At 39.6% G+C, this 12,307-nt stretch overlaps 1 pseudogene; it reads left to right on the forward strand.

The window, feature by feature from the left end:
• Nucleotides 1-6,379: 6,379 nt before the first annotated feature.
• LOC102484961 (60S ribosomal protein L12 pseudogene) lies at nt 6,380-10,951 on the forward strand (annotated as a pseudogene).
• The last annotated feature ends 1,356 nt before the right edge of the window (nt 10,952-12,307 follow it).

The following is a 12,307-nucleotide window of genomic DNA, read 5'->3' on the forward strand; positions in this document are numbered from 1 at the left end:
CAGGAATATCCCTTTTGGTTTTGAGGTACATGTCATCAGGAAAAAGATAAACTGCCTACTCTTTTCCCCAAATGTCTTCTTTAAGGTAATCTTTTTAATTAGGATAATTAAATTCTTGTTTCAAAGGGCACCAAAGTGCGAGCATTATTGTCCGATTTCCTGTAAAGAGTATTTTCCTGCCTCCTGTTCCACATGGTGTCCATTAACAGAAGCAGCAACGGGTGAGTCAGACATTATGGTTACAGGTTTGTGGCTCATGTCAGCGCTAAGAAGAGGGAAGTGAGAAAGGAAAACATAAATTGGCAAAGAGTGTCAGAGGGCAGCCCAAGATAATGGGAGAACCAGAAAGCAGAGGAAAAGGGTGTTGTGTGGAAACCAAAACCTTGCTTCAGGTAGGAAATGTAAGAGAAAAACAGCAACGTTTTTAAATTGAGGGGCAGGGAAAAGACAAGGTTTTTTTTTTTTTTTTTTTTTTTTTTTTTTTTTTCCAGCTTAAGTTCATTAATAGAAATGAGTGAGATGTACTCACTCCCCAGATTCATTGCTTCCATACGATCTTAACTTTTTTCAACTCCAAGTCTTCTATAAAATTGGCTAATAATGTCTGAAATGTACTTTGGTCGCTGAGATCTGGAAGGATTTGAGTCTGTGAATAAGGTAAGCCAACAGGTGCCATGATGGTTAAGGCACTGTACCCCACTTGGCCACCGTGCTTAGAGTTCTGGACTTGGCTTGAAAATCACTCCAAGCACTCTTGTGAGCATGCCCAAAGTCCCGGGAGGAGAATGGAAGAGGGAGTATTATTGCATGGCTGTCCTTCCTGGGGGGCGGGGGGGGTGATTTCTCTCTTTTCCTCTTTCTCCAGTGAGTGCACATGCCCTATGATAAAAACCTTAATAAAAAGAGAAAGAGAGATGGGCCAGCAGGTGGCATGGTGATTAAGGTGCTGGACTCCCATATGGCCAACTGTGGTTCGAGTCCTGGACCTGGCAGCTTGCTTTCTCTGTCTCTCTCTGGTCAAATCAAATAATAATAATAAAATTAAATTATTAAACTTTAAAAAAATAAAAAATAAGGCAAGATGGGAGTGTGCTCACTGGTGTATCTTGACTTACTGCTTGGCAGCCAGCTGCCTATAGCTGGAGATCAGTGAGACCAAGTGCTGCCGTGCATCCTCATATGCGCAGGTGAGCAGTTCTGCTCCATCCCCCTTCCCGCTGCTGTGTGCCAGCCCGCAAGTGGCCAGAAAAGGTGCAGGTAAGAAAGTGAGGAGGCAAGTCGCTGAGCATCTCTCACCTCTTTACTAGAAAAACCAGCTCTGCCCTCTGTCTTCGTAGAAGGAGGTCAGCATGCCCTCCTTCATGTCTCACTTCTGGAAGATGCTATATCATCGTGCTGGACTCCCATATGGCCAACTGTGGTTCGAGTCCTGGACCTGGCAGCTTGCTTTCTCTGTCTCTCTCTGGTCAAATCAAATAATAATAATAAAATTAAATTATTAAACTTTAAAAAAATAAAAAATAAGGCAAGATGGGAGTGTGCTCACTGGTGTATCTTGACTTACTGCTTGGCAGCCAGCTGCCTATAGCTGGAGATCAGTGAGACCAAGTGCTGCCGTGCATCCTCATATGCGCAGGTGAGCAGTTCTGCTCCATCCCCCTTCCCGCTGCTGTGTGCCAGCCCGCAAGTGGCCAGAAAAGGTGCAGGTAAGAAAGTGAGGAGGCAAGTCGCTGAGCATCTCTCACCTCTTTACTAGAAAAACCAGCTCTGCCCTCTGTCTTCGTAGAAGGAGGTCAGCATGCCCTCCTTCATGTCTCACTTCTGGAAGATGCTATATCATCTTGAAAACCTGGTTCAATTTGCCTTTTCTCTAAGCTTTGTGGTATCTTTTATGTGCCATTAGCCAATCATTGTGTGTTACTAGCAAGAACAGTACTATCTAATGTATTTAATTTGTTTTGGAAATCATAGCGCATCTTTACACATAGAAGATGCAGCTTTTAATCCCATTGATGACTTCCTCTTTAAAAGTACTCTTCTGAATTCCTAACCACATTCTTCTTGGTTTTTCTCCTACCCACTGACCAAGATATGTTTTTTTCCACTCAACTCTTAAAGTAGTAGCATTTGCTAGGGCCCTTCTGGGGCTGTCTGCTCTCCTTCTGATCTCTGTGCTTCAGTGACTTTTTCAACACCCACAGCTTCAATTCTTACCCATATACCAAAGACTCAAAAGGCATCACCCAGACTTCCTCCCTCGACCTGCACATCTAAATGAAGTCTAAGCATTGTCACCTGATGGTCTCAAAGGAACCTCAAACTTGACATGCCCAAAGTGGGTATTTCTATATCTCCAATCACTCCTCTTCCCAAGCCAGACTAATATTGTTTACTGGATCACTTGGATTAAAAGATTTGTTTGTTTACTTCTTCCATACAAGTGAGAGATATAGACAGAGAAAGCACCTTTAATGGCGTCTCACACCACAATCCCATCTCCTAGCCTTCCCAGTCAGTCAGGATCATGGGCATGTGCGCTCAGCAGGTACAGTCAGGCTGGGGAAGCAAACCTCCATCTTCCATATGGCTCCCCTTTCACCTGAGCAGTGTGTTACCATTGTACTAGTGAGCTGATTCTCAGGTGAAGATCTTGAGAATGATCCTGCTAGATCTCCAGGTTTTACGTGTCGTGTTCCCTATTATCTTTTCCTTGTTCCTTTTCTTCCATCACGTTGTCACTCCCTCATTTCAGATGTGCATCAAATCCCAAGAATTGCCCTGTTTCTTAACTGGTCACCCTGGCCCGTCTCACTCAAGATGCTGCCTCATTCTCTAATACAGTAGGGAGAACTATCACTGATGATGCTGAAGGGCAAACAGAAAGATGTCACTTTTTATATTTTATATATATATATAATAAATAAATACACATATAATATGTGTGTGTTTGTGTGTGTGTATATATATATATACACACACACATATATATACATATATATATATATATATATTTAGTTTTGCTATAGGGTACATGTGCTCGCCAGAGAGGGAGAGAGAAAAAGAGAGAAAACACCTTCTCTAGAGGGGAATGACCACACCATACTCCCTTCTCTCTCACTTGTTTCTTAGGATTTGGGGCATGCATACACACATGCCTGGCATGGTTTTCAAGCTGCCAGGTTTTGGACTTGAACTACGTAGTCGAACATTTGAGATCCTGCTGCCTTAACCACCATACCACCTGGCTGGCCCATTTAAATATATTTCTTATATCTTTGTATGTGCCTGACGTTAACATTATTTATCACAGTCTTGACAATGTTAAGTGATGTATCTCATTCTTTCTTTCTTTATTGCTATAGGGTGCATACGCTCACCAGAGAGAGATGGGGGTGGGAGTGAAGTGAGAAATCCCCAGGTGGGAGTGGCCAAGTCACAGTCCTTTCCCCTCTATTCCTCTCCATTTGTCCTTTCATGATGTTCGGCTTGCTTGCACATGCACCTAGTGTAATTCTCAAGTGGTCACATTGGTACTCAAGCCTCAGCCATGTGGGATCCAGTTGCTTTAACATCCACACCACCAACTGGCTCCATATTTTCTTTAAATAATTTTAAAGAATGTGCTCAAGAGAAACATCTGGTCTCATCCCATCCTCATTATACCCTTAACTATACTTAAGCCCTTATCACCTTCTAACTCATCCCACATTCCTACATTGGCCAAAAATGCTCTTTTGGTTCTTTTTCACTTTCATGTCTATCTTCTCCTACCTAAACTAAAAAACTCCTTAAGGGTAGAAACCTTGTTATCTTCATAGTCTCATTTCTGTGAGTTATTGTCACCAAGTAGACATTCAATAAATATTAATTAGCTGGTACAAATTCCATCACACCAAAGCCCTTCTTAAAAATCCTTTTAGTGGCTCCTTAAAGCACTCAACTTAGAGTTTATATTCCTTGGTTTGGTCCACAAAGATTTGAAAGGCTGATTCTTCCTTGTTTCCCCTTTCCATCATCTTTCACCAGTACTTTAATTGCTTCTGACTGGACCTATTTCCATTTATTTTCTCTCTATCTTTCAGAAAATAGCTCAAGGGTTACTTCCTAAGACAATTTGCTCTAAAACCCTAATATTAGAAATACCCCTCTTTGGGGCTTCTGTAAGTATCTTGTACTATGTGATTAATTAATGTACTCATTTAAGAGTTAGTTTCCCAAAGACTATATGTTCCTGGAAGGGAGAGACTATAAACACTCAGAGCCAAATACAAATCTGACACCCCATAAGAACCAAAAAGTGTGTGAGTTCTCTGGAAAGAGGCTGTCCGCAACATCTAGTCCCCACTGAACCTGGTCATTAGCCAAGTAGAAGGACAACTCAGTGACAAGATCACAAATGGCACAGAAAGTGAGTGATGTAAAAATGAGGGGCTGTGGAAGGACCCCAGTACAAACTATCAATAGAAATGTGTGATTTAATACACCTGTAGATGTTTGAACATGATTTACAAGGTTATATTGAGGCACGAATTTTACCCACATGGATTAACATTTTCATTTCTCAAATAACCACTAACTACATCTAACAGCATCGACCTCCACTACTGACATCCAGATATTGATTGGATTGTAAAATTAGCACAACAAAACTCACCACAATCTGAGTGAAGTAGGTTAAAGGGAGACATGAATAAATAAGCCCTCTCTCTAATACTGAATTTGAGCATAGCCTTTCAATTGTTTTAGTAATGAGTCAGATGAGGAACATGAACTATATGAAAGAGGAAGAAGCTTGAAATAATCCTGGATGCATTTTTCTTCAACTTCTCTGGAGTTTTCAATTACCTCAGTTTCCTGACAGAGCTTTGCTGATGTCAGTAGTTTACGGTAACAATCGCAAGATAAGAGCAGGTTTGTGTAGGCCAGAGGTAAATTTGGGTCTGACATGAGTAATATATCCTGCAGTGAAGGACAGTGGGAGGCCTGAGCAAAGCTACAATTTCTATTAGTGACTTTCAAATAAAATGAAAGCCATATGCATAAATCATAGAGCAGGTAAATGAATGTCCTCATCTGTTCTTTCCCATGAAATGTAACTACTTCCTTCCTAACTCCTTAAGTTGCTTTTTATAAGGACTACACAACAGATGCAGTAGATATTCTGCACATGAGATAGACTGGAAGAGATATGCTGCATTTTTGTATCTGAAATTTTTATGCTAGAACACACTGTGAGTACTTCTGTGTTTGGATAACTGTGAGCAATTACAAAAGAGGTAGCAGTTTCTAGCCTGGCTTTGGACAGTGTGCAATTATTTAAATGAAGCTAAGGAAAACAAATGGAAGGTCATAGATGGACACAATAGCCCTCTTACCAATGGGAATCTTCTGTAAACTAACATATACAAGTAAATGGAGTTCCTTAAGTCACAGAGATAATTACACAACATTTTTTTTCCCAGCCATTGTGATAGTGTCTGGCAAATTTTATCAGTCGACTTTGTCTCAGAGTATGAAGCCTACATATTATGAAGGCCTCCAGCTGGATTGATGAAGAACTTTGTAATTCTTCGGGGAAGTTCCCTGAGGTCAACATTACAAACTTCATTTCTTATTGTACAGGAATAAATGTGCACGGACGTAGCCTTTCTCTGAACGTCTTCCCTTGATTTTCTTAGGAAATTGCCAATAGGGACCAGTTCTCTCATGATTTTGCCCTTTTTCTTCTAAAACGAAGTACAGCAAAACCAAACGAGGGTCCTGTTATAGTTACCTTGTCAATAAAATGAGAGATGGTAAAATATTCTTAAACTCCTTCCTGAAAAGGTTATGAATGATATGGAGTAGGCTCTGGTTTAGGGAACTGTCTCTGCTTAACACAGAAGTCTTGAGTTGTGGAGTGAGGGACTAGGCTTTCTTGTGAAAAGGCCGGTTTCAGTCCCAGTCCTGGTGCTCTATAGCTGTGTGACTCTTGCTAAGTTATGTCACTAAGCCTCAGTCCTTATCTGTAAAATAGGAGGACTATTGGTAACCATTTCACAGGATGGTTGTAAGAATCAAATGAGACCATATGAGCAAATCCTTTGCAAATGGTCAACATCACTGGCACTGGTAATGGGACAAAAATATAGTTTATTCTATTGAGTCTCTTTTTGACTTCCTTCCACAGTTGTTCTTTCTTCCCTCTTTGGTTTGAGGGAAGTTTTCTTTTGATAATTTATTCCTATAGTTAGGTCCACAGAAAGTTTTCTAAAAGGAATACAACCATTTTGGTACTGAAATTTTCCAGTCTATAATTTTTCAGGGGCCAGGATAGACTCAGGATTCATCCTCAAAGAGACCCTTTGTTTCCTGGTGGGCGTTCGCTTTGGAGGAAACAATGCTTGACAATTACCAGTCCGAAGAGAGGCCTCAGAGCATGAGAAATGAGGAGGTAGCTCTGTGTCGATTAAGGAGATGCAGTCCCTCCACGACTCTAGACAGATAATGCAGAGTGATAATGAAGGAGTCACAAGGGTGAACCTTTGTAACAAGGCAGCCCAGACACTGCTCACAATTTGAACCTTCCTGTTAGCCTTTTTGCATATTTTAAAGAGAGATTTTTAAATCATGAGGTAGCCTTGCCTGTCAGATTAATCATTCCATATGGGGAACCTCTTATGTAACTTGGGAGAGACTCTGGAGTAGAAACTGCTAAAGATGAAAGTTGATGACCCAAATAGCAGGAAAAGGTTTTTATTTTATGATTATTGTTTTCCTTCAGCTAATTTTAATTCTGATGAATACTAGGTTTTCTCTGGTACTTTTTGTACCTCAAGTCTTTTTTTTTTTCAGTTGTATTGTTCAGCCAAATATTTCTCAAGCCTCTGTGAAAACAACACTTTGATAACATGTAAACAAACATTTCCATGAAAATCAGCTTGAAAAATAGATGTAGATGGCAACCTGAAAGACCTTTTCTATTGTAAAAAAGGAAAAGATTTGGTGGTTGAATGGATGGAGAAAGAAAATAAAACTCAATGTTAATTAACTATGACCATCCTGTTCAGTTACTTTCTGTTTCTTTGAGTCTAAATAGGTAGTATATGTTGATATTGTCTGAACTGCACATGGCAAGATGCATTCTCAACTGTTTTAGAAAGATTATTTGTAAACAAATTTTTCCTGATTGTTGGTTAATGCCAATCACATTGCTGGCATACAGACAACAGGAATAGAGATGGAATAATATGTGAAAGCCCATATGCAAACAGATTAATACAGAAACAGAGAAGAAGGAATTTCATGTTGTTCTGTGAGATCTCCACATAGAGAAATCTTCAGAGAAGAGGGGCTATTTGACTTTGGTGCAGAAGAATCAATAGGAATTTATCAGTTTGAAAAGAAAAGGCAATGCTCAAAGGTATGGGAATGTAAGGATCATGGCATGCTAAAAGAATGATGAGCTCACAATATTCTTTGTGGCTGGTTATTGGGTTTGCTGCTTCTTTTATTTTTTTTTTTACCAGAGATGCATGCATGCCCTTGCCAGAAAGAGAGAGAGGAAGCACCTCCACCAATGGGCAGTGGTCATGCAACAATTCTTTTTGCTCCATTTCCCCATTCTGTCAGCGTTTGGGGCAGGCTTGCAAATGGCTCCAGGGTGTTTTCAAGCTGCTGGGGTTGGATTCAAACCAGTCCCCCATATGGGACTCACTCCCTGTGCACCAGGCTCAACTGCTGAGCCACAGGACCACCTTATTACTTGAGGTTTTAGTTATAAATTCCTTTAGACCCAAAATTTAACCCACAAGTAAAAAAATCCATACTGTGATAGATTAAGTTATAGCCATACTACCTATTAATTACCTATATTTTACAATGAATTACCTATTTTTGTTTGTTTTTAGTTTGCAATAGGATGTATACACTCACTAGAGAAAGAAAGAGAGAGAGGAAAGGTGAGAAATCACCCCCAGGGGAATGGCTACACCATAATCTCTTCTCCAGTCTCCTCTTGGGACACACACACACACACACACACACACACACACACACACACACATACACGTGCCTGGCATGATTTTCAAGCTGCCAGATCTGGGACTGGAACCAAGCAGTAGGCAATGTGGGATTCAGCCTCCTTAACCTCCATACCATCTGCTGGCCCCAAATTACCTATTTTTTATCATTAGTTAATTACCTATTAGTAACAATTAATTATCTATTACTTACTATTAATTAATTTCCTATATTAATATTGCCTATTAATGACCTATTTCTCACAATTACTATTTAAGAACTAAAACCAAGTAGTGATATTTGGGAATGATCTATATTGCTAAGGACTACCTCATTGCATTATGGGAGGTAGAGGAAAGAAAACCACTTCGAGTCACCCTGTCTGATATAGGTAAACATGGCTGGAATGTAACCATAGCAGTAAAGCAAGTGCCTGATTGATAAGTCATCTCCACTTAGACTTTGACCTTTCACCTAAAAAAAACACCTTCTAGTGACTTCCAGATGTGGCTGCTTGACCATTAGTAAGCATAGAGACTGAAAGCTCATTTCCCATAAGCTATGAATAAACGGATAACTTATAAGGATATCATCTCATTACTGCAAACAACATGAGAGAAATTTAAAGAAATAATTTAAGCATTTGAATGAAGCTCTTGTTCTATCTTCCTTTCCTGAAAATGGTATTTCAAAGTTAGCCTTTCTAACAGGAAATAAAATAGCTTGATAAAAGGAACCACAGCTCTATATCTAAACTAGCAGCATATTTGCATGGTGTGGAGCGATACATATGTTCACCGCCCTTTACTGGTTAAACTGTATTTCATTATCATCTCCTGATTTCCACTTCTAATTCTAGCAGAACCATTTCCTATAAACAGGTCGGCTCTCTAGCAGTTTCAAGCATAAGAATTCTCTTAAAGAGCCTGATCCCAACTTTATTAAACAGTGTTTTCCCTCGTTCTTCATAGCAGCCCCTCAGGCACACGCTAACAGGTCTATTGCCATAAACGGGGAGAAAATAAATTTATCACCAATTCCAACTGCATTGTGTATATGGATATTTATGCCATCTGTGGTTTTAAAAAATAACTGCTTGGGGATATCTATTTTATATTATCATAGGGTAATGAATTTACAGAGTTGATCATTATAATACTACAACGCACAATACTACAGAATACAAAAATTATCTCAAATCAACATTGTTATTTTAGTATAATTAATTTTATTTTAAAACTGCTATCATTGTTTAATTTAAAGAAAAGATACTTTCACATGACTTTGTTTTGCTTTAGCTTAACCTTTATAGGAGTATGATAGTCTCCGTGACTGGTTTAGACCTTTTCAGTCTCTGTAGGTGTGGTAATGTTTCAGAGTACTGAATCATGGGATGTAGACACTGAATAATTGGAGATAATGGCCACCAATGAAAGTGTCATTAATCAGGAAACCATACCCAGACGCCTCCCATAATATCTAAAATCAGAGGTAAAGCTTCATATTCTCATTGACTTCTTTCTCTCTCTCTTTTTTCCTCTTCCCTCTTCTTCCTCCTGCTTCTTTTTCTTCTTCTTAATATGGACTACAGATGGACCAACTATTCTTTTAGGTCATAATTACTTTACATCTAAAATCTTCAGAATTATACTGTAAAATTATACTATAAAAATGTATAGCCAGGGTATCTTAATAAGGAAATCCCTACGAAAGCTTTGGAGAAAACCAGGTTTTATATGCTTTGTCCTTGAGAAACCAATAGTATCCCCAGGACATTATACAAGTTGTCACCCAACTAAAAGTTCTGTATTCTCACGTTTATTTGACAGTGAATATGATAGGGGTAAAGGCTAAGCATTCTCTTACATTCTTCATCTTTGAAATTTGCTCTAGGGCGTGTGCACTCACTGGAGAGAGGCAGAAAGAAAGAGCAAGAGAAAAATGTGAAACCCTACCCCCACCAGAAGGGATGACCATGCTGTAATCCCTTCTCTTCCGTCCTTCTCCTCTACTCTTCTCTCTTCATTTCGGGCATGCACGCACATGTGCCCAGCATGTTTCTCAAGCCACCAAGTCTGGGACTTGAACCAAACCACACATTCAGCCATGTGGGATCCAGCCACCTTCAACACACCACCTGGATAACCCAGAGTTCTCTTTCATTCCAGGACTAGATAACAAGTAATAGGTAACATTCAGCCTAACTTATTTTTTTATATTAAGAGCAATGTTTTTTTCTTTTACATTTTTAAGATTCATATTTAGTTGTTATATATCTTCAGAGTGTACAACATGTGTTTTTCCTAGAATGAATATAGGGCATATTAGTCAAGTCAAAGATATTACCATACACACAATCATCAACAGATAACTTTTGCTTTCAGCTTTTGGCTTAGAGGAGGCCTCGGTGTAACTTCTTTTAGTCATACTGAATCCAGGTTCATCCAACACCAGTCACCTCCATCATACTGCCCAAGTTCAATCCTGACAAGATCAAAGACATTGCCTGAGGTGCACCAGTGGCAAAGTTTGTGCCACATCTTCCCTGGCCCCCAAGATCGGCCTTCTGGGTCTGCCTCCAAAAAAGGTTAGTGATGACATCGCCAAGGCAACTGGTGACAGGAAGAGACTGAAGATGATCATGAAACTTCTCACTCAGAACAGACAGGCCCAAATTGAAGTGGTACCTTCTGCCTCTGCGATGATCATCACAGCCCTCAGGAAACTGCTAAGAGACAGAAAGAAGCAGAAGAACAGTAAACATAGTGGAAACATCACTTCTAACAAGATTGTCAACATTACCCAACAGGTAAAGTACCAGTTTGGGGCCAGAGAATTTTCTGGAACCACTAAAGAGATCCTAGGGACAACAGCTCAGACTGTTGCTGGTCGCCACCCTCATGACAGTATTGATGACAGTAGTGGCGCAGTGGGATACCTAGCTAGTTAAGAAGCACACAGGAAAACATCTTAATAAAGAATCGTGTGACAACTGGGACCAGCAGTTAGCATAATGGCTATGTCACTGGACTCCCACATAGTCGACCCCAGTTCGAGTCCCGGACCCGGTGGCTTAAGTTAAGCCAGGCACATGTGCGTGTGTGCCCAAGATCCTGAGAGGAGAAAGGAGGAGAAGGGATTGCAGCATGGCCATCCCCCCTCGGAGGTGACTTCTCGCTTTCCGTCTTTCTGGTGAGCTCACACGCCCTATAGCTAAAAAAAAAAAGAATCATGTGACAACAAACCCCTCCCCCCCAAAAAAACATAACTTTTCATTTTTGTGTCTGTTAAATGATTTGTTTATTTGTTTTTTCCTCTCATCTGCTCCCTCCCATCCCCTATTCCCAACTCCTTCTGTACTCTCTCTAATATCTACAGTTGCCCACCCTACCTAAGAACAATCTTTATTTTAAGAATAGTTTTCTATTATCCTTCCAAAGATATAAATAGTGTATCACATTTTCTTTTAAATAGACTTGAAGTTTTACTTAATTTAAAGAGAGATAGGTAGATAAATAGGCAGAGAGAAAGAGAGATGAACAATTGGGTAGACACAGCACAGAATGACCATAGGATCCACGAGTGTTTGCAGGTGATCTATTCTCCATGACCCTCAGGTATGTCAGCTGAGAATTATGGCTAAAAAAAAAAACAAAATCAATGGTCTAGCCTAGGGCTCTCAGATAACAGAACTCTTTGCTTCTTGCATTAAGGGTCATGTGTTGCTCATGACATTTGGTCAATGATAGACTGCATGGTGATCCCATAAGATTATAATAGTCTATACCATAGAGTGTAAGTGTGTAGTAAGCCATACTATCTGTGTTTGTGTAAGCACACTATGATAATCATACAATGATCACCTAAAGATAAGTTTCTCAGAACATGTCTCCCTTTGTGAAGCAATGTATGAGTGTATTAAAATTTGATAAAAATAAGACAAAACAGTATTATACAAATTCAAATTTAAAAAAATTACTTATGTCTAACAACTAAATGGTCTTAACGCTCGTACATATAAAATGCCTGTTTTATGACTCTATTTGGTTAAATACGTCAGAGGTCTAAATTTAAGGAAGCAAAAGAATGAGATGCTGGTAAACTTTGACTAATCATAATCATGATTCCTGGAATTAGGAGTGGGCCTGTTCCATTTATGCCACATGGCTGGGAATAGGAGTAAGATGTTTTCCAGTACAAATCTGCATTACAGTGAGAAGAGGAAATAAATACTAAAGAGGCAGATACAGATTTGCATTGCCATACTTAGGGTACAATCATTCCCCATGTTAGCTTGTTCCAACAA

Source organism: Tupaia chinensis, unplaced genomic scaffold (assembly GCF_000334495.1).
Source record: "Tupaia chinensis unplaced genomic scaffold, TupChi_1.0 Scaffold000638_1, whole genome shotgun sequence".
NCBI lineage: Eukaryota > Metazoa > Chordata > Mammalia > Scandentia > Tupaiidae > Tupaia > Tupaia belangeri.